Source organism: Triplophysa rosa, linkage group LG12, assembly GCF_024868665.1.
Source record: "Triplophysa rosa linkage group LG12, Trosa_1v2, whole genome shotgun sequence".
NCBI classification, from domain to species: Eukaryota; Metazoa; Chordata; class Actinopteri; order Cypriniformes; family Nemacheilidae; genus Triplophysa; species Triplophysa rosa.
In genome coordinates, this window is record NC_079901.1 from 23,798,901 (window position 1) to 23,822,358 (window position 23,458).

General features: G+C 39.1%; 1 protein-coding gene across 2 annotated transcripts in view; it reads left to right on the forward strand.

Moving 5' to 3' along the window:
- Positions 1-4,748: 4,748 nt before the first annotated feature.
- The window catches only part of fam168a (family with sequence similarity 168 member A), a 49,951-nt gene continuing 31,241 nt past the window's right edge, over positions 4,749-23,458 (forward strand). For both annotated transcript variants that reach the window (XM_057347497.1, XM_057347498.1), the window contains exon 1: positions 4,749-4,908. The gene's annotated coding sequence lies outside the window, so the exon portion shown is untranslated. The remainder of the gene's footprint in view (positions 4,909-23,458) is intronic.

A 23,458-nucleotide genomic window follows, 5' to 3' on the forward strand; every position in this document is an offset into this window, starting at 1 on the left:
ATTTTAAAAAGATGTTGAGGCTCTTGTTGGTGATAAAGAATGGAATATTTTCCCTCAGTTATATCTGTCAAAATAGTACAAAATTATCTTCCTTCAATATATGTAACATCAAATAAGATTTAAATCAAAAGTAATCTCAATTTAATCCAAAAGGAGTCAGATTATGTTACCAAAAATGTGTACGTTACTAACTACAAATGTTGTCATGTTATCTGTAATTAGTAACTGATTACAATTCATAAGTAATCTACGCAGCTCTGCATATGAGCTTCACATTTTAGTCTTTAAACTCTCCACACACTGACACAATTAACTTCTATTGTAAACATTTTCCATTTCAAAGTTCAAAAGTCAAATTGAACTCAACCTAAACAAAGTTATGCATGCACTGCAAAGTAATAAAAAGACATCAAACTTTACTTCTTTGGTTAGTTGAAGTTCTTGCCTCTAGGCATTAGAATATTTTAAATGATGTAAACCCTTGAGATGGAAGATGTTTGCTTGTCCTTGGCAGAATAATTATCCAGGCAGTCATTGACCACAGTTACCTCTCCACGGTGCAATTTCCAACAGTGAGCACGGCTCTGACAACAGACAGATGACTCACCTGTTTTCTGACAAGACTCTCTCTGAAACCTCCTCTTGTCTTCTTGATGGCTGTCGTGTGCTGTCCTTGTTCCTGCCAAACGTACGTCTCGAATCTGTCGTTCTCTTGCCGTCTGTCTGTCTCGTTTTAACTTGACGCTGTTCGACGGCTGCTGAATCAAGGCGGCCTGGGCTTTCCGTGAGACTTTATAGAAGATTGTGAAGTCTCGTGAGGCCTCCGAACATCAACGCTCAACCCTCAGGATCTTCATTGAAAGTATCTCTTTGGGACCTGAAAAAAAAACAAAAAGAACCCAAAGAGAAACACGCAAGTCTGTCCCCGATTTTTTTCGCTCAGAATTACAAACAAAAAAGTTCAAACAGTCTGGAATATCTAAAGCTGGAACCCGACAGACGTGTAGAGGAGCAACAATGAGATGTCCTGGATAATGTTTATGAGACTAACTTAAGAAGTTCACCTACACATCAAGAAGTTAAATTTAACTTTTGTCCCTAACCAAGTCAAGCAGCGGTCGCTCTGAATCCCTGCGGCGTGCGCAAGGTCTTAACAATGATGTTAATATGGTGTGGCTTAGAGGTTAACTAAAAGCTTGTAGGGTCAAACCCTGGAAGGGAATTGTATTCGATTCACCAGTGGTTTCGTTATAAAAGTCTTAAAGACACAACAACAAAACAAAATTAATTCTAAGTCAAGATAAACTAAATAATAACTGTTGTGGTACCAGAAAACTTTAAATAAATTCCTGTCTGAATGAAGTTGACACAATGATATTTGTGTTAGAACTCCTTGACTTTGATGACTTTAAAAACAGCCTGGATATTTTTGCGTCTTCACAAGCCTTTTAATTTATATTTTATTTCTGAGAGCCATGAAACTTCTGCATACATGTGAGTAATAAGTCTAGAGGTGCAGAATGTACCAATGCATCAACGCTTCTGGTTTGCACCTCGGTGCACTTTCCTCCGGTCCCGTGCACCTGCCGCAGTTCTGCTGAGCATCATGCATGTAACAGTGATGAGTAAGGAGGCTTTTGGCACCTTGTCGTCTCTGATTTCCCACACCTCATTAGATACTTTATAAACGTCTGTGCCCAGAAACTTTTCTTTCTGTCTGTCAGGGAGAGAAGAGGTAGCGGTAAAATCATTCAAACATAATTGATTCTCTTTTAATTAGCTCTTATCTTCATTACCCTGCCTTTAAAAGCTTTCAGCCACAGGTCTGCCATTTAACTAAGATGGTCAACCTCAGGCCCACCAACTGGTTCTGTGGCAGCTAACCACCTAAAACAGCTTCAACCAGCTGGAAACCATTTAGGACCCATTACCACCTGGATCTGGTTTTAATAAATAAATAAAGGATTCGTGCTATTATCCTGTTTTTTGGTCATGGTTTTATGGCAATCACAGTGAATATTTTATAAGGTAGGGACATTTTTTACATTTTATAATCCTTGTGAGTATATAAATCAGCAGGACTCCACTGCTCGGTACTGTTACTTTATGAACATCAGAAGTGCTTAAAAACATTATTTAAAAACGAATTTAATCAAAACCATCCAGACAATCATATTTCATTACAATAAAACTCAATATTTCATTGATTTCATTAAATATTCAATAAATACTCCATAATGTTAGTTGTGATTCTTTAAAACTTTAGAAATAGTTTCTAAGCCGAGGCAAGTATGATAAAATAGTAGAATAAAATAATAGAGCATCACCCCCCTCTAGTGGTGCATGAAATAGCAAGGAGGATTGTGTCGGAGGAAGTCTGAATACAGTATATCACATGAGGAAATTACACCTACCAAAACAAACAACTTTTTTCGTACATTGAGAAAGTCAAATGAAGATTATGAGTTTTGTCAAATACTACACGAAGCAACAGTTTGAAGCAACCGACCGATGAGTTCTGACTTCTATCTCTTGTCTACTCTTTCTATCCTTAAAAAAAACACTTAGATTTGTATACTGTGGTAGGCTACATGAGACCAGTTTTATTGCACTTATGCTTTTTGTTGTCCTTATGTTGTGCCAATTGCTTCCATTGTTTACCTCATTTCTAAGTCGCTTTGGATAAAAGCGTCTGCTAAATGACTAAATGTAAAATGTAAGTCAAAAGTACTATGATAATATTATATTTGTTTCTTTCTTGGATACTACTTTATTATGGCAATTATGTGGTATTCTTAAGGTAGGGCCTACCTTAATGACCATGGTACAGTATAAATAAAAATCACGCAGTATAACAAAAATCTATATAGAATAGAACAGAACTTTATTGTCATTGTTAAGGGAACAATGAAATACAATTTAGCAGCTCTTCTGGATGACAGTTGTTTACATACATAAACAAACAAAGGTATATATACACACAATATTATAAAAATAAAAATCCTCTGAGGTAGTGCAGTGGCAGTGCAAGTAAAGCAATATATTGCACATTTTAGTTTGTTTGGGAGTGTGTAAGTGGTGTATTTAAGCATCTAACTGCTTGGGGATAGAAACTGTTTTTCAGTCTGTTGGTTTTGGTTTTTATCAGTCTCCCAGAAGGTAAGGGAGAGAACAGATGATGTCCAGGGTGAGCAGGGTCTTTTGAAATGCAGTTGGCCTTCTTCTGAAGTCGGCCAGTGTAGATGTCATGGAGTATGGGCAGTGACATACCAGTCACACGCTCAGCTGTCCTCACTACCCTCCGCAGGTCCTTCTGTTCTCTTCTGTACAGCTGGAGTACCATACCGTGCAGCAGTAACTTAGCAGGCTCTCTATGGCGGAACGATAGAAGTTGGTCAGCAGCTTTGTATACAAATCTGTTCTTCGCTAAATATTTTTTACATTGGAGTGAATTATTTTAGATCTAGTTTAAACGTTCAAATGTTTTGACTGAAAAAATTGTTCATAGATTTGACGAATGTTTGGCGAATGACATCAAATATCGCGAGAACGATTAGAGCGCTGCCCTTTGCTGAACACGAGAGCTGGGCTCTCGCGGTATTTTGTTGTCATACGTCGAAGTCGAATCGGTCTGCGCAGCCGCACGGTGTTAAACGCAACATCGCTTTTCCCAGAATTTCATAAGTTTTCCCTTAAAACATTAAACTTATACCGATTTAGTCCGAATTCCGTACCGTTATTAGAACTTGCAAGACTATCTATTTCTTCAAAAGTATTTGTTATCAGTTTATTCATGCTTCTATTTAGAAACCGGTTACAATCGTCCAGACAAATATTTTTACACTCAGTATCACTAATATACATTTTTGTGCATCACAACACCACAATATAGCTGTCCGATTACAAACTTGCAGAAAATAGTTTTCAGTTAGTTTTGGTCAATGTACACCAGTGCAATAATATCAAAGCGCTACAGAAATTAAATAATTGTATTATTCTTACTGCGCCCACTTGAAATATGAAGCTAGTTGACATATGTCATGATTCAGTTAGCCTACTTGAATAGTGCGTAAAACATCTTCTATCTCGCCTTTATGTAGAAGCGCATTACAGACACTAGAGGGCGCGCAAACTCAAGCCATGGTTTTATTTCTGTAATCCATTTTATTGCAATGATACAGTTACATTGTAACCAAATGACGTAGTCTGCTATATATTATAGCAGTATTAAACAGTATGAGTGGTTGAAAACAAAGTAGGTTTAATATCTAGCTATAAAATATGTAGCACACAAAAGACAAGATACCACGTTTTTTTTTTTGATGATTTGCGTTTAGTACACTGTGCTTTTTATTTGTCACATTCAGACTGTGTGTTGTGCATCAAATGTAAATAGGGACCCATAAGCACAAGAGATCAAAACATCGGCATTTTTTTGGACAAAAATCAATGCCCAGAGAAACTGCCGATCTCAGGCACTAAAAGTGGCGCGTTTGTATATCTTTATCTGAGGCTCCATTCGTTTCACTGCACGTAATGTTCATGCGCCATAATATTAATAATACCTCACTCGTGCGTTTATGTTTTTGTACGTTTCTGACGAATTTTGCGCATGCATATGCCGAATGGTGGATGTTCTGAATAACTGGTGTGTTCTGTTCGTTCTGCGTCAGAATCAGAGGTCCTCCCCTTGTGTTTCCATGTACTGCCCCTCTCTCTCTCCCCCTCCCTTCTCTCGTCTCTTCTGGCATCCCCCATCCCCCACTGCTCTACGTGCTTCCATACAGCCTGAAAAATCAACCGGAGGAAACAGAGGAGAATAGACTAACCCTTACCATCCCGGGAAGATCGCGCGTAATCGGGATCATAGACTGGACCAGAGTGACCCATCCGAACCATCGCGCTCTGGTAAGTTGGATTGGAATGAGTTTACATATATAAAGCCCAGATCGCTCTCCAAAAACACCATTCGAGGCTTCACCGCCATCAAACACCAGCAATGCCGTTCTCTCGGCAATGCAAGTGATGGTGAAGCGCTCTCTGATGGCATTTGGTGGCGACTTGCGAGAAAAGAAACGCGTTTGTTTTTTTAAGGATTCGAGTCGGGCCGATCGATCGATGAACGCGCTTTTCGGGACGAATGCGTGAACGAAGCAGATTTTTCACGCGGACTTTCTCCGTTCCCTTGTCATGCATTCGTACATTCCATAGAGCTGAGACAACAGAGAGAGAGAGAGAGACTCAAAATGGTGTCTGGAGGAGTTTGAGGCCCTTAAACCCTCTGATCCTAAACGCCGTCAGGAGAAAACATCAAGCGCGATGAAAGAATCAAACGCGTCCGTGTGCAACAATGTAACCGCGAGAATGACGCAATCGAGTTCTTTTGTTGATCGTGTAACAACGTATCGCGCCAATGTTACTCTCGTTCTCCCTTTTTGTTGCATTGCACATGCGAGACGTTTGCAGTGCAATGCGTTTTATTTCACAAAGACTATAAAAGCATCAGTTTTGTCATTGTATTGCTTGTTCGGTTGATACAAAGGAAACGTGTGGCACATTTTCCCCCAGTAAACTGCTGTCAGCGTGTTAAAAGACATTTGTCTGTCATAATAATTTTTCAATATGTTTATGAAAATAATATCAGATGTTCGTGGGTTAGAAGGAATATACAAAACTGCTTTGCATCGATCAGGTACAGATACAACAAAGGATAGCACTTTACATTACAGTATCTATTATACTTACATTGCATGTTTATATCATTTTGTTTATTGTTTTAATAAATGCAACCAAATGTATTTACAGGCAGCACCTCAAAACAATTGCAATTTTGTCATATAGTTTATTGATGTTACATGGTTCTTGCACATTTAAGTGTATTATTATTATATAGCCCTATTGATAGTGCATTGTGTTAGCTGTGCAGAGGTCATGGGTTTCATACCCAGGAAATTTACGGTAAGTCGCTTTGGATACAAGGGCTTGCCAAATGTATAAATGCAAATGTATTATGTGACATCATTATTGAAACTCGTGTTTTCGTAATAAAATATTTTTAAAATATGCAAATAAAATATTTGCGTGATTTTAGAGATATTATTCATTGACAAATTTCCAATTGGCTTGTGTAATGTAAAGTGCGACCCAATAGAAACGTGAAGTGTTTTTAAGCAGTAGCTGATGTTGATTAAAATCTACTTGACTGTGATGCTCCAATGAACGCGTTCTTCTTCCTCATTATTTGCTGTGCAATCAAGCATTCCAGCAATAAAAGCGTCAATAGCTCTTGCGATTGATGTCCCTGACGTTACAGTGACTGAGCACAGAGAGCGATTCTTGTCAGTCATTGATAGGTGCATTATCAGCTCCAAATTTAATTTGCACTGAAGAGCTCCTCACCTCAGTATGAATGAAGGGTTTATGGATTGTGGTGCTCTTGTGTTGGGTTTTAATTCTCTGAAGCATTTGGGTTTTGTCTTGATTCAAGGATTTCTTCAAGCTTGCTAAAGTAAGAATTGCTTATACATTTTGCTGATATTTAGTATTAAAAGGGGAGGTGCCACAGTGTTTCATGCATTCTGACTTGTTTACAATGTTAAACGTGCTGGCATCTCATGTTGACAAGTTCAACTTGTCAAAAAGAGTTGGACGTATGACATAGTATTTCTGTGCTCGACACACTCCCCCAGCGTTCGTATAGGTTTCGGGAAGTTTTTTTCGAACATGAAATTCTGTTTCGTAACAACTTTTTTTAGTCCTTTGACTCCTTTATTGGACGACTCTCCCAGAAAAGCACGCCCACGCGTCAACCCGCGAGATAAAAGAACACGCTCCTTTGTTCGCAAAATTTGAGCTGTGTTTGTTTGTTCACTGCATTTCGGTGATGGATGTTATATAAACAGTGGATATAACGCTGGATTTGGAGACGTTTGAAACTGATAGATGGAGCGGTCCAAGCGCAAAAAAATGTCGATCATGAACCGCACATGGTAAGTGAAACTGAGTCAAATGTCTGTGTTTTGTTGGCAATCGGTGCGTACGTTCATAAGGTACACAACGCGAATAGAGAATCAACAGTTATGCAGGGATAATGCAACGATGTATTGTGTGCTCGTGCTTTAGTTTCGCCCCCCCCCTCATGCATTTAGGAATCAGGAGGTCGACTGTTTTCGAAAATAATCGTTCTGCTGTATCTGTCTTTTATAAATTTGATCAAACTGAATACTCTTCGAAGATACGAAGTATGCAATAGTACTCTATAGGTACTCGAGATTAATATGAGATTGGCAGAAACTGCGTGTTACATCCGCTTTAAACGTTGGCCCGTAACACATCCTGCATCGCTTGTGCTGCGTAAATGAGAGGTGTTTGATTTGTTGAGAAGTCATTTTACTTTCCGAAGTGATCACATTGACTGACAGACTGTAAAAATGCAATCGCACGTAATTTGTTTAGAAAATGTATAAATGGTAGTTTCCATTGTTGTTTTCGTGTTCTTAAGAATAATAGATGCAAGTGTGAACTCCGTTCAAGTACAAGTATGAATGCTTTTGTGTATCTGGCAGCCATGAGCCAACCAGACAAACTTGGTCGGCCAACTATTGTGTCTACTAGCATCACGTTGTTTGTCATTTTTAAGAATGATTCTAAGAATTGAGATGCAGTACCCAAACAATGTCGACAAAAGTCAGTGACGCTTTTTCCACCCATGACTTCCAGAATCTGTGATTCATCAGCTCTCAGTAACCGGGCGGCTGCTATTTCTCACGAGTGTTGAGAAAGTCAAACGTGTTTAAATGCGGCGTGTTAATTGTGTCACGCACTTCTGTTAATGCATGCTTCTTGAGAATTATTTTTTCCCGTTTCATCTTTTGTGTCGGATCATCTGAGGTGGACTCTAGGTGGCTGTTTTTGATGAACCGTCTGCACAGTGAAATGAAAGGATTAAAATAGACGGCATGTCTCAGCTGTGTTAGTTTACGCATTCACTGTAATAGTGCATAAAGAGCGCAGATTGTTCCTCCTGACTGTGCTGACACACACACACCCTGAGGGGATGTTGGTTTCCCCTGATAAACACACGAGCACAGAAGACGCGGCCTGCCTCCTGGCTACAGGGGAATCCCATTAGGGATAGTGCGAAGCTGGTTCAGGGTGTTGCTGTATCCTCGTGTATGATATAGCATTATATATGTAGACTTAAAGGGGTCATATGGCGCGAATACGTGTTTTTCTGTGTCTTTTGTGTGTTATAAGTTGTCCATGCATGTATTAGACACGTAAATTGCAAAGATTAAAGTGTCTGAACAAAAGATGCATTCTATCTAAAGGCGAATGCTCACCCAGACCTGCCTGAAACACCTCGTGTAGCCACACCCCCACAAATCTACGTCAGTTGGTGGTCTGACTTGACTAAGACCGCCCAAATGTATCCTTATAAGTAAGGTGGGCGTACCTGTCAGTACAATTGAAGAGGAACATGATGTTCCAAATATGGTCAGAGGCGTTACATTTCCCTCACACGCTTGCATTATTCCACCAATCACTACGCACTGTTGAACTGGCCAATCATAGCACACCTCGCTTTTCAGAGCCATGAGCTTTGTATAAAATCTGCACGTTTCAGAGAGGCGGAGCAAAGAGGAGATACAAACATGCACGGTGTGTGGAAAATACAGAGTTTTTGAACCTTAAATCATGTGTACACATTGCATCACATCTAAAACAAACCATAATATTAGTTTTAGCTGTGTCATATGACCCCTTTAAACGTGTGTTTGGTGTCCTGTGGTGGTTACATCTAAAAGCTGATCTGTGTTTTGTGAGGTAGATCACTTAGGTGAAAAGTTTAGTTCGTTTAAGTTTTAATAAAGTAAATCAGGATAGCTCCGTGGTTAGAGCGTGGCGCTAGCAACGCCAAGGTCATGTGTTCGATTCCAGGGATTCGTATACTTAGAAACAATCGCATAGTATAATGCAATGTAAGTCTCTTCGGATAAAAGCGTCTGCCTAATGCATTAATGCAAATGTAAAATCCTTTATTATGTTGATTTTATATATATATATATATATAATGGTCTATATATATATATATATATATATTGATGTTGAGATATCCTGCAATCTGTGTTTTGTTTTTTTTAATTAATGAAATAATTGTTTTCCTTCGTTATGATGATGTGTGTGCTCCTAGTAAACAAATTCAGCAATACTAGTAATTATTGACCCTATAGAGTCATTTTGTGTTTGGTACCGATGAGGAATTTAACATCATATTAAATTGTAAAAAGTTAAAAGTTGTCTCTGTAGGAATTAGGTAATAGAATATACAGTTTGTTCAGTATAAAAACCATTATGTCTATAGAGGGTGTGCATAAATCAACAAAACGTGTTTGTGTCAGATTTTTACACGTTAATGTGTCGTGAGGATTTCTAAATCGGATCAAAAGATGTTCTTAGAGAATAATAACCAGCTAGTGAAAGCAGAACTTGTATTAGTGAGACTTAACACCTTATCTGACTTGCTTTGATGTTACTTTCATAATGAAACAGATGTGTTCTTTACTTCAAGATTTAGAAAAATTAGCTGACTGAATAGATCTTTGACTTTAAGAGCATTAAACCCTTAATAATTGTACGAATGACTGAGAAATGAGATCAAAACTTGGTGACGTGACATTACCAGGACTGTGTTCATGTTATTATTCTCCTCGGGTATTTGGTAGTGAGTTTGTTTAGCAGATTGTGAATTGCATGTGATGTGTATAACACACTCAGTGTGAGTATGGACAAACAAACGCGGTGTGTGAGCCGGATGGGCGTATTTTGGGATTTTCTGTGGGTGAACGCTGAAATCGCAGCCTTGCTGCGTTGCTCTGTGGGAAAAATGAAACTCCTACTGCTTCTGTCACACTGCACATTTTAAAATGTCTACGGTTCGACTCCTTCGCAAACAGTAAACAGAGGAGCTTCTTACTGTGAGAGCGTCTCTGGTTGCTTTGAAAAGCTGCTGTAACTTAGTTACGGTAAACCACAGATCATAGACCTTAAATGGAAAGTTTACCCCAAAATGAGAATTCTGTCGTCATCTTGCGTCATTTATTGTTTAAATCAATGACTCTTTCTTCTGAGAAACACAAAAGAAGATAGTTTGAAGAGTTTTGTGTCCGTACAATGGAAGTCAACGGGGGACAATGTTGTTTGGCTTCGAGCATTCGTCAAAATATCTTTTTTGTGTTGTGCAGAAGAAAGGCATACATGCTTGGAATGAAATGAGAGATATTTGTTTTATTTTTGAGAGTGTTCAACTCTGAGTTTCTTCGAGGGTTCTTTGAAAGACCTTCAGTTCCTTACAGGGTTCTTGAGTTGGCCAAATGTTTTTGAGGATGTAAAAAGGTTCTCAACGTTTCACTGTGCTGTAGGTTCTTCTGAGCATTGTGCTAGTTTTGGGGTTTTATAAATCAAACATAGTTTTGTGCAGTGGTGGAAGATTCACTGGGGGGGACTGTAGTTAGAGACATTTTATATTTTTAAACTATAGATGCAGATAATCACACTGTATTTATGTTTAAAAATGGATGCTATTATGTAGATTAAAAAGACCAGAAAGCATAAAACATCCCTACATGGTTTTCTGTTTGGCATCAGATAGTGGCATTTTAAAGGGATAGTTCACCCAAAAAATAAGAATTCTGTCATCATTTACTCTCCTTCGAGTTGTGCCAAATCTGCATACATTGCTTTGTTCTGATGAACACAAAGATATCCATTGACTACCATAGTAGGAAAAATCACTTTATAATTTTATTTTGTTCTGTTGAACACGAAAGCGGATATTTTGAAGAATGTAGGACAGCAAACCGTTCTGGGGCACTTTTGACTACCATTGTCATTTTTGGGGTCCAAGAACTGTTTGGTTACAAGCATTCTTCCAAATATCTTTCTCTGCGCTGAACCAAACCAAAACATGTACACCGGTTTGGAACAAAGAGAGTGAGTAATTCATGACAGAATTGTCATTTTTGAAAACTATTCCTTTCACTGTTTGTGTGTATTAGATATGTTAAATCATGCCTCTTGTTTAGGATAGTTTAGTTATTTTTCTGAACAGATTTATTTTTCAACTGCTAGATGATAAAACAAATCCCATAGAGCCATATCGAGAGACCAAAAAGCATTTAAAGAGTTATAGGTGTGTTCTTTTGATTTGTCCACACACACCCACACAGGGGGAGGTTTTGAACATCGGACAGAATGAACTGAACTTGAAATGAACTAAATAAAAAAATCAAGAGTATTGCAGCCGCATTCTGTGTTCGTGTACGTGCGTGCGTGCGGTACGGTCTCTGCCAGCCTCTGGCTTCTCTCCATTGTCATAATTTGCACAGAATCCTGCTGAACAAACACAATTTGGTAAATGTGGACTTTGGGTTTAGATGTGAGTGACTCTGTGTGTGAATACAGTATGTGTGTATTTGGGTGCCGTACGTAGAGTCAAATGTAGTTAACAGCACGCTAAGCAATAACCAGAATTGCGAGATGCTGAACTATCTAAAAAAAATGCTTTGGCACGATCTGGAGAGCCCTGGTTGTATACTGCACATTTTGGCAGGTGCATTCGGTCATTTGGCTATTTCACGCATTCATTAGAAATTGAGTACTATGGACATACCCGTTGACAAGAACATTCTTCCCTCCTTCTATCACTAAAGGAGAAGGTGTCGAGGTGAAGAATGAAAAGAACCGAGAGAAATGCGGCTCTTGCGGGGCTGTCGTTACTTTCACAGTGAGGGTAAATGGAGGCAGAAAGAGCCAATGAAGACACCCGGGGCTTGAACACTGACAGGGGCATCTCGGCACACCGTGTTAGTTTTCAGACAATTGTTTGCTGGATAATGGTCTATACAAAATGGAGGTGGATCCTCTATGAAAGGCAGGATTTGAGGCAAAATGGACCTTTTTAGAAGCAGAGAAGACCAGCTCTTGCGGGGTAATTAAAACAATAGCATTTTTTTAGATGAGAGTCACTCCCCCGATGCCCTGTTCTCATTCAGGTCCGTTAGGGAGCTGCTGGAAGGGAAGGGGTCTATTGTGTGCCTTGTGTTTTTCAATGGCTAATTAAGCTTCTTAGGAGTGTTTTATGGAGTCTCCCGCTCTCTCTTTTCTCTTTCAAATCTCTGTGTGAGAGATTTAAGCCTGCTGGATTTTCCCTCAGGTATTTGAATGGCTCGGGTAAAGACGTTCCTGTCTGAACTTTCTCTTGTCCCGATCAGAAGTTCTGGGTTCACTCGAGCTCTGTCACCAACATCTGCTGTCCATTACCACAGAAAATCGTTTTGATTTGATCCACAGTTTGAACAAACAAACAAAAAACTCATTTACTGTGATTTACTTACAATGAGCGTGCGTCTCTGTGTGCTGTTTCAGAGGGTTTGAACAGAAAAACAGGGTTGCCAGATCTTTGTTTCAAAACCAGCAATCAAAACTCAGAGCACAGTGTGTTTCCATAAATAAAAATTATATTTCCTTAATTAAAGGGGTCATATGACACTGCTAAAATTAATATTATGGTTTGTTTTAGATGTAATGCAATGTGTATACACGATTTAAGGTTTAAAAACGCTGTATTTTCCACACACCGTGCATGTTTGTATCTCCTCTTTGCTCCGCCTCTCTGAAACGCGCAGATTTTTAACAAAGCTCATGGCTCTGAAAAGCGAGGTGTGCTGTGATTGGCCAGTTCACCAGTGTGTAGTGATTGGTGGAATACTGCAAGCCTATGACGGAAATGTAACGCCTCTTACCATATTTGGAACATCAGGTTCCTCTTCAATTGTGCTGACAGGTACGCCCACCTTACTTGCGTATACATTTGGGGCGGTCTTAGTCAAATCAGACCACCAACTGACATAGATTTGTGGGGGTGTGGTTACACGAGGTGTTTCAGACAGGTCTGGGTGAGCATTCGCCTTTAGATAGAATGCATCTTTTGTTCCCACACTTTCATTTCTGCAATTTTACGTGTCTAATACATGCATGGACAACTTATAACACACCAAAGACACAGAAAAACACGTGTTCGCGCCATATGACCCCTTTAACATTGACAGCTGATGAACAAAATTCTTTCACCTTTAAACCGCAGACGTATGTGGCTCAATGACATATAACGACCACTTTTCATGTGGTGCGACCAATATTATCTACAATTGTATTCAATGAAAAATAAAATATATCTAACTTTTGTGGCTGAAACACGTATCTCTGATACAGTATGCTTAAGTGAATGGTATTTTTAAAACATTTATATCAGTTGTGTGCAATAAGTTCGTTCATTTCGTTAATTTAGGAAGACAAAATGATATACGAAAATATGAGATGATTACTTGCAAATACTTTTTCTGAACACTTTAAATATTTTCAGGGCTCTAGACTAACACTTGAGAGAGGTGGCACTGGTGCTACAAAGTTATTCAGTTGGTGGCACCAGCCCTTCATTTGATAGCACGAGTCGTGGGGTGAGATAGGAAAAAAGAATCACTAAAACTTCATTAAAATGTATTTAATACATAAATAAATCAATTAGAAATTAATACAAATCTTTGTTTATGATTAAATTATTTGTATTGTATATGTAAACACTCTTTAATCACTTTACCATATTTAAAGCACATCTTTCTTAAAGCTACTTTCTTCCTTTATTTGTTGTGAACGAGTCCTATAAGAGAACACAATTCCTTTAATATCAGTGAGTGTTTTGGGCCCGTCCCTTGTTGTTTGAAGAACATTATAAACAGAGATCTTTATTATGCTGCTGCCCCTTTAAGAGCTCGCGCAATATACTGGAACTGTTTTGTTTCCCAACTGTTTGGTCACGAAACTGAATACCTTTACAAGGTTTCTTGTTAATATGGGAATTTTGACGTTATTTTGTGTTTATATGTCCGTTTCAGAGTAAGAAGGCGTGAAAGAGAACTCCGTTTAGTATTTTGTGCTCTGATTCTCTGGGCGCGCGCATATGTCAAACAACCCGCGAGACCTGAAGGCTTTTAGTGATTATTCTTCATGAAAGCTGCATTGATACACGTTTGGCTTCTATCAATAGCGACTTACAAATAAATAGTATTTAGCGTGATGTATAATGTTTTGTATGCTTTGCAGTATTGTTAGAGAGCTTTATACAATAGACATATGCCCGGTTAACCGAAAATATATATCACGTGATTTATGCACAACTCGTGATTGAAGTACGGTAAAATGCTGCTGCATCCGAAAGCCAGAGGGCGCTCTCGTGCAGAAACTACAAATACGCACTGCAGAAGAAGACCATAACACACGTAGTAGTAGGAAATGCCTAAGGACATGTTTTCATCACTGATCCTCAAGCCTCCTCAGGTATTTTTATGATAATAAAGTATATTTATAATGATCATGTTTGACAGGTGTTGCTTTTCCAAAGCGTTATAAGCGACTCAAACTCGCACTGCTTTTAGATTGAGCAGCATTTCCTACTGATCCCAGAGCCGTGCTTCAAGGACAAGCTTTGCATCAATAAAATAAACGATACCTTGCGTTATCGCAGTCAGCTCGGTTTCAGCAGGATTTGGTGGTAACCGCGGTTAACCAGGCACATGTCTACGTGACATGATTAGCTTCACATGCATACAATACTTGCAACACATTTCGTTATCTTTGCTGTTTTGTACCTTACCTCTTTCACTCCTTCGCCTCTTACCCGAGAATTACGTCTTTGGGGGCGGGGCCACTGATAGATAAGTGAATGGTTGAAGGAGGGGAGACGAAAACGAGTGACTGAATGCGCCGCTTGCACAATATAACATTTCTGAGCATTACATTTATAATACGCAAAAATTATATATTGATCAGTTTGACAGTCGCACCGGTGCGACCATTAAGAAAAACTTGTCGCACTGGCAGGAAAAATAGTCGCAAAATGCCACCATTTAGTTGCAGTCGAGAGCCCTGATTTTGAAAAAAAATTAAGCATGTCAAGTCAATTAATTCATTTAAAGATAATCACGGTCGCATGACTCGCACCACATGACAGTTTCTAAGGCCATGGCCAATTCATAGATGAAAAACAATCGAAACGAGATGATGATAGAGAACACTAAAATCACTTCATTTAACATTTGAATCCGCATTGGTGTGTAATCTTAACGTTTGAACAACTGCAATAGATATTATTATTTAATCGTTTTTTTTAATATTGGCATCTCGAAAATCCTTATACGTCATTGACCCATGTACAGTTTGAGGTACCAGATCCTGCGGGAACATCACTGACTTGGCAACGCTGTAAAGAAAAGTGATGCTGTGTTTCATGTGTTTTTATTTAAAAACTTCATTTTATTGGATCTGTTAAGTTGCATTCTATTCGTATCCAATATATTATTTATAGGTATGTTGTAGTATGTTATATAAAAAAACATCCTCATATTAAGTCACATTGGTCCTGACATCGACATGAATTTTAGTCGATTTTCCTGAAGTAGAAAACCGATGTTGGACTGCAGTTATTAAGTGCGTGCGTGCGTGCAAATTATAAGACAGAAATCACACACGGTTTGGCACTGACGGATGAATAGCTTCCTCTTCATCTGTCTGATTAGTCTCGCTCCCTCTTTCAGTGTTTCTCTGCCTGTCTCTCTCTCTTTCAATTTATGCGTGCTCTGTTAGCATGACAAATATTTTACATTCATATTGCCAATAAAGTATTTAGAAAAACTGCACAAATAAATCAGTGCAAATCTCTGTCTTTGTCCTTTGTCTATGTAACTGTAAATATTACCCTATATCAGCTGCTCTACACCTGTACTGATCTCATAACAGACGTGTGAAAGACGGAAGAGAGCGATGATGTGGGGGGATGCAGCGCTCTGCATTACTGCTGTGGATTTACGATGCTTCTGCGGGCAGCACGACCCCATCAGCTCTGTGAAATGAGACGGGCTTTGTTAAACACGAGACGGTCGATGACTCACAGTTCATTCTAGCAGTGGAGCAGACATTCGTACTTTATTTTATGATTTTTTTTTTTTCAAAAAAATACTTTCTTACCAAGTCTTTTTTTCTTATTTACCGGTAAAAATGACTAAACATTCTTGAATCAGGATGCATTTTCTTGATGAGCAAACTGACCTAAGATGAATGTGCTGTATACATGCACTGCAAAAAATGACTTTCTTACTTGGTCTTTTTTTCTTGTTTTCCAGTAAATATGTCTACAAATTCTTGAATCAAGAAGCATTTTCTTGATGAGCAAAGTGACCTAAGAAAATAAGTCATAAAATATGAAATTTCAGTGAATTTGTGCTTAAAACAAGCTAAACAAATCTGCCAACGGGGTAAGAAAAACAATCTTGAATTGAGTGACTAAGAAAAAGGTCAACCTTAATTCAAGATTTTTGTTGCTTGTTTTAAGCACAAATTCACAGAAATGTCATATTTTTATTACTAAAAACAAGACTTATTTTCTTAGGTCATTTTGCTCATCAAGAAAATGCTTCTTGATTCAAGAATTTGTAGACATTTTTACTGGAAAACAAGAAAAAAAGACCAAGTAAGAAAGTCATTTTTTGCAGTGCATGTATACAGCACATTCATGGGCCTGTACAGTAGAGAGCAATACTGAATTAATTGACACTAATTTTACACCGATTCTGTGTTCAGGTGTGTAAAAACAAGTGTTGTTAAATTGTTAATAAAAATAATACCGGCCATCAGAGTTCTATTGGTCATCGTCCATCTTGATCTCTAGGTATTGCTGTTGGCTTATATATCAGACTGTCAGTGAACTCGATGATGTAACGCTAGCTGCAGGCGTATCTGTTTGAGGCAGTGTGCATGTGAATTTGGCTTGTATGTGTTTGTGTTTTAGCAGCTGATGCCTGTGTGTGATTGTGTGCTGCTTTACAGGTTAGCTTGTCTTTCTCCTACTGTTTGCACAACACACACAGCTGGACCTGACAGTAGTGAGTGTTTTGTCTCCACAGCATGCCCGCTGACACACACACACACGCACACACACACACACACACACACACACACACACACACACACACACACACACACACAGAGATAGTGTCTGATCTGTTCACAGTAGCTCTTTAAGCCCTTATTATCTAAATAATTCAGACATCCCTGTGTGTTTCATCTCCCCTCTCCCTGTATGTGAATGTGTGTGTGCGTGCGCGCCTGCACTGCGGCTGTCCTATCAGAGTGATGGAGGGGGAAAAACCTCTTTTCCTGTCGCCCCCCCCATGAGGAACACTCTTCCGTCACCCCGCTCTCGACTTCCTGCAGTGAGGGATGAGTTTCAGGAGTTGCTGTGATGTCTTTGTCTATCTGCAGTGGTGCCTGGCTTGAAACTCACTCCCTTGTCAAATCAAAACAAATGTAAAGATGCAGTAAGAAGTGCCGCTTCACTCGGCTGACGGAAGTTGAGGTGTGTTTGTTTGCTCACTGCATTTCAGTGATGGATGTTATATAAACGGTGGATATATCACTGGATTTGGAGATCGTTTGAAACTGATAGATGGCGCTGTCCCAGTGCTAAAAGACGCCGGACATGAACCGCACGCAAGTCGTACGCAGTCTTGTATAAAGTACTTGAAAGCAATACTTGAGTAAAAGTACAAGTATCTTACCAAAAAATGACTTTGGTAGAAGTTAAAGTCACCCTTTAAAATATTACTTGAGTAAAAGTCTTAAAGTACCTGCCATTTAGTATACTTAAGTATCAAAAGTAATTGTCTGATATAACATGTACTTAAGTATTAAAAGTAAAAGTAAAGGTATTTAAAAAAAAGTGAACGGTTAGAATTTTGAGGTAATTAAATCAAAGCAAATCTCAAGTTCAACAAAATGCACGGTGCTTTTGAAGATGTGAGTAATCCTGAAGGCTCCTCTGTAACCTGCCATTAATTAGCCTAATGTGGTCTAAAAAAATCCCTCCACCGGTGTAACGCTAATTTACCTAGGAAATATTCGGCCGCCACTTAGGCTATACCAGAAACCGTTATTAACCATTTCAGTATTATGTGTTGAATTAATTCGGAGGGAAAATCATTGGTGTTGTTAAATATCTGCACATTGGCTAATCAGAAAAGTTAACTAGCACACGTTAGCCTGGCCATCACGTTAGCCAGATATCTGAACAGGCTTATGATAACTAATTCATGTTAAATAACGTGAATTGAATGAAAATTAATTTAACCTACCTCGATGTGCTTCTTCAGGTTGGACGGGGAGTTTTTAAATGCCAATATTTCAGTGACTCTCGGTAGGCATACCGGGTTTCCATCCAAAGTTGCGAATTTAGCTTATGCGCAAAATGTGTAACGTTATCTTCGTCACCACCACGGAGTTCACCAAGTTCGTCACTGTAGTCGAGATGCTCGTCATCTGCTACCGGAGTGGTAACGTTAGCAGCAGAGCCTGCAGCAGGTGCTTCCATGATGGCATCAATAATGTGACATGCCTGGACAAGCAGGATTTCTTCTTCTTCGTGCTTGGCGGTTGACATGACAACAAACAGGCATTACGTCACCAACTCAAATTTCTTCTGAAAATTCTTTCATTTGTAGTAACGAGTAACGAAGATGGTTAGGAGAAATGTATCGGAGTAAAAGTACACATTTTATTTAGGAAATGTAGTGGAGTAAAAGTGAAAGTTGTCAGAAATATAAATAACGAAGTAAAGTACAGATATGTGAGAATTCTACTTAAGTACAGTAACGAAGTATTTGTACTTCGTTACATTACAACACTGGTCGTACGTCTGTGTTTTGTTGGCAATCGGCGCATAAATGCATCATGTAAACAACACGAAGGGATTAATGCGATGATGTGTTGTGTGCTCGTGCTGTAGTTCCGTCCCCTCCAGCAGCTCGTCTTTTTCTGGAAATAATCGCACAGCCGTATCTCTCTTTTATATATTTGATCAAACTAAATACTCTTCGAAGATACAAAGTATGCAACACTACTGTATAGGCACTCAAGATTAATATGAGATTGGCAGAAACTGTGTGTTACTTCATCTTTAAGAACAGTATAAAACAAAAATCAGACTGCAGTAAGATCATGTAAGCCTCCTCAGAGGAGTTACACAAATCACTGTGTTATATACACATGACTGATAGTCAGTTCCTCTGGCTGGTATCTGTTCTTCTGCATTGGTTGCAGGGGTCGTAATTAATTCAGTGTTTGTGCGAGATATGATTGACTCGGGGCCGGACCACAAGACGCTGTCTTACCAAGACTTTAAACTCGCATGTTCAGGTGCTCAGTTCTGTGTTTTGAAGTGTGTCCGTTTCAGATGACCAGATTTTAAATTGACTCTTGTTCATTATATTTTAATTAAAAATAGTATTTTAGGTGATATTTACAATGTATTACAACAACTAACTGCAATAACTGTATTTGATATGTGAATGCCCTTGATCGTACGTTCCCATTAGCTGGACCAAACAGAATGAAGATGTCCTGATTTGAGCTAAAGGAATCAAACGGATCGGACTGTTTGCGTGATATTTTATTGTTGATTTCACATTTGTTGCGAAATATAAAATATATGTCTTTGTGCTGGCTTATCGTTAATATTTAATTAATTTTAAAATAATAGGCATGTCTGTTATCTCTGAGGTTTCAACAGGGTTTGAATGTGGTTCATGTGAGGAAAAACATCTTTCCGCATATTTTAATAAAAAAAAAAAACACTGAAAAAAATGCGACCTTGGATCCTCCACAGTCTGCTCGGGCTGAGGTTTATAGAGGATCTTTGAACGACTCTCGCGATGAACCCGGTGGACATGCGGTTGAGTTGCTTTTGTCTGAGCTTTCATCAACACCATCTTTACTTCTTTTTTGTGACACGGCATGAAACTATAATAACAAAGAAGGCCGTCTGTATTGGATGTGAATGAGGTAGCGATGCTGAGGCTTGCCGGAAAAGTACTTCCTGTTTTACAGGAAACTCACCCGTAGAGACTCCAGCGGTCACTGCTGGTAAGTGGTCAGTGTGACATCATTACAGGGTCACGGCGAGGTCATGTGTGTCTGTCTGCTCAGTCAGCAAAGAAATACTCGGCTGTTTTAAAAGACTTTTCAGTTCAGTCTCGCATGTCTGCGTCACATTTGACCCCTACCTTAACAGAATAAAATACGAACTTATATTTGCATTAAGTATAAATTAAAGTGACTTTCGTGGGCCGAACACAGAAGATCTTTTAAAGAACATTGGTCAACATTGAACCTCATGGACTTTCATTGTATGACATTCCTTAAGAGTCATATGGATTTATTGGATGACATGAGAGAGAATACAGAGATGCGTTTTCTACTTATTATTTACCTTCCTCTAGCTTCTTCAAGGCAAGCTGTGCTAGCGCTGAGAATCAAATGATCCTGAATGTGATTTCAACAGGCTGATGAGACGAGTGCCGTGGTGCTCGGTTTGATTGTACATCTGCAATTCGCTAAATATTGTTTCCTGTGTCTTGATACTGCGGAGTGAATATAATGAACAATATGCAATGCACCTTTCACCAGCGAGTTACATAACTGTAACATAACTGCCAAGCCGTGTGCTCTGCCCGGGCCGTGAGCGAGCGAGACGAGAGAGAGAGAGCTCAAGGGCACTGCAGCAGTGTTCTGATTCACCCGGATATAAAGAGAGAGAGAGGGGAAGAGTTATTCATAGAGAATGAAGAGGGGGGGTGGAGGTATTGATTCGGTTAGCAGGAGGACGGGAGCGATTGAGCAAATAGAGAAAGAATGACTGAGGGGGGATGTAAATCATGAGGAATTTTAAGATGAGTGTTTTTCTTGTCCCACATTATAATGCAGATGAACCTAAATATTTGTAGGTTTTAGCATCCCAGATAGATTGTACTGTATGTGTGTTTGTCTGACCAATGGCGGATGGGGGTACAGTGCCTAGACAACCTGTTTGAAAACCGTTCTTCTTGGTGACGTGCAGAAAAAACACACTTCTATAGCTTGAATAAAATTTTGTTCAGAACTGAATCACCCTCGCGTCATTCCAAACCCGCATGACTTTCATTCTTCTGCACAGCACGAAAGAAGATATTTTGAAGAATGACAACATTGAACCCCATTGACTTCCATTGCATGAACACAAAACCACCGAGACATTTCTCGAAATATCTTCTTTTCTGTTGCACAGAAGAAAGAGACGTGTGAATCGTATGAAGGTGAAACAAGAGATTCATGGAGGGTGGAGCTGTGACCAAGAGCTCTAGAAAACGTTTTGGTGTTCTTGGTTCATCGCCATCATTCGGTTCACAGTTTTTTTTTTACATTTGTTCGTTTTCTGCTTCCCAGTCGTAATGCAGATGTGAAGACGCTTCAAGCACCTGCGCTCTAATATTCTCTCTCTCTCTGTCATGTACGTACGTTAATATCAGTTAAAGCTGTCTGCTTTATTGCCGTCTCCGAGTGCTGGAATGCATTAAAGCAGCCGTGTTTTAGCAGTCAGCCATTTTCCCGTCCGTCTGTACCCTCGTGAACGACTCCGCAGGGAAGCGAGAAGGGCAGCCTGGTGCCGGTTAGTTACCCGAGTGTGCAGTCGAACCCTCATTCTCCACGTCTGATGGGCGTCTACGGCTTCTACAAGAGTCCATGAAGCAGTGAATAATACCCGCACAGGATAATGACTACACTTTAATGGCTTTTATCTGGTAGTTTTCGCCGCGTTCTGACCGCTGGACTGTAAAATGTTCTTGTGTGTGTCGCAGCTAATCATTTTAAATGTGTCTTTGTGTCAGTGAGGGTCTTGCGCTTTGTGAGCGTGAAATATGAAAATTACGTTTTGTTTGCTACATAGAATACAAAAGCAAATCGCTCGCCTGCTGATAAACCAGCCTGATGGGCTTTGCTAGTTTTAGCCGGTCTTACCAGCACAGTCTGCCAGAAAACTGTTTGAGACCGGACGGGGAGACCAGTTAAGGCCGGCAAACGGGTTTATGCTAGCCCAAGATGTTGTTCTTGTTCTTTAAGACTGTTTATGTTTATGTAGAGTAAAACACAAGTCCACAATATATCAGAATGTCTCTTGAGCTGCTTTTGTATCTCGTGTCTTTTTTGATCTGTTAGAGACATCATCTATCAAGATTGTCATCTTGTTGTCCGCTGCACTTTTTATTCTGTCGATAGTTTCGAAAAGCTTTTTAGCCAATGTAAAGAAAAAAGTAAAGTAAATATTATAGTCTTGAGGTTTTGGGGGGGAAAAGACTTAAAAAGAGACATAGATACACCAAGTATAATTTTATTAAAATAAAGACATGAACATCTTCCCTAGAAATCTTTTCCTTTACATGTTTTGTAATAACAGTATTCCTAAAAAAATCCATAATAAACTGTGTTCGTCTCAAAATGAATTAGTGAAAAATGGCTCTTGCCTTTCATGCATATGAATGAAGTTACAGGAGATGTATTTTCGCAGACGGTATGCTGTTATCTGAATCTCATTTATATCTCCTCTAAACGTGTTCTTAAGCAGATTTCCCGGTTACATCTGTATGGCAGTGGGATAGTCCTTCATTATTACACCATCAATCATACTGGCCTACCGAGGAAGACATTAGTACACAGAGAGAGAGAGAGCGAGAGAGAGAGAGCGAGTGTGTGCGCGCTGGTGAGAGAGGGCACCTTCATCCACAGCTCAAGGTGATGCTGTCACCGTCAGATTAATGACTCATTGTCTACAAAACACCAGTTGTGTGAGAGACGCCCATGCTAGAGACAAATCAACACGCGCATGTGCACAATGCAGTCAAATCTGCTTTACATCACATTATGCAGTTGACTGTTTAAATGCTTAGATGTTAACCAGCTGACCATTAGTGGCTGTGCATTATACAGATCACTAGAGGGCGCTGTTGGACTGCTTATTAACGTCATGCAAAAATAGCATTACACAACACATTAAAAAAGACCATTTGGTTTTTATAAACATTGTATGTTGGTAAGTCATTTAAAGGGCTGAATGACTAATGCTGATATAATGCAGATATGTATATTACATTATTTAAAGTGACCCAAAAATGAAAATTCCTTCATCGTCGCCTTGTCATGTCAGACCCGTGTGACGTTCTTTCTTCTGCAGAACACAAAAGACGTTGGTAACAACGGTGTCAGTGATTTTGTGTCTATACAATAGAATTCACTGGGTGCCGTTGTTGTTTGGTTACCCAATATTCCTCAAAATATCTTCTTTTGTGTTATATAAATGTGTGTATAAGAGTTATATACAGGTTTTCAAACACATGAGGGGTAATAAATGATGACAGAATTTTTGTTTTGGGGCTAAAAAATGAAACCTAGACACAATATAAATTGAAACTACACTTATTTTGCGTAACATTTACTTAAAATATGTAAAAAGTGCAAATTTTGTAAAAAAAAAAAAAAAGTG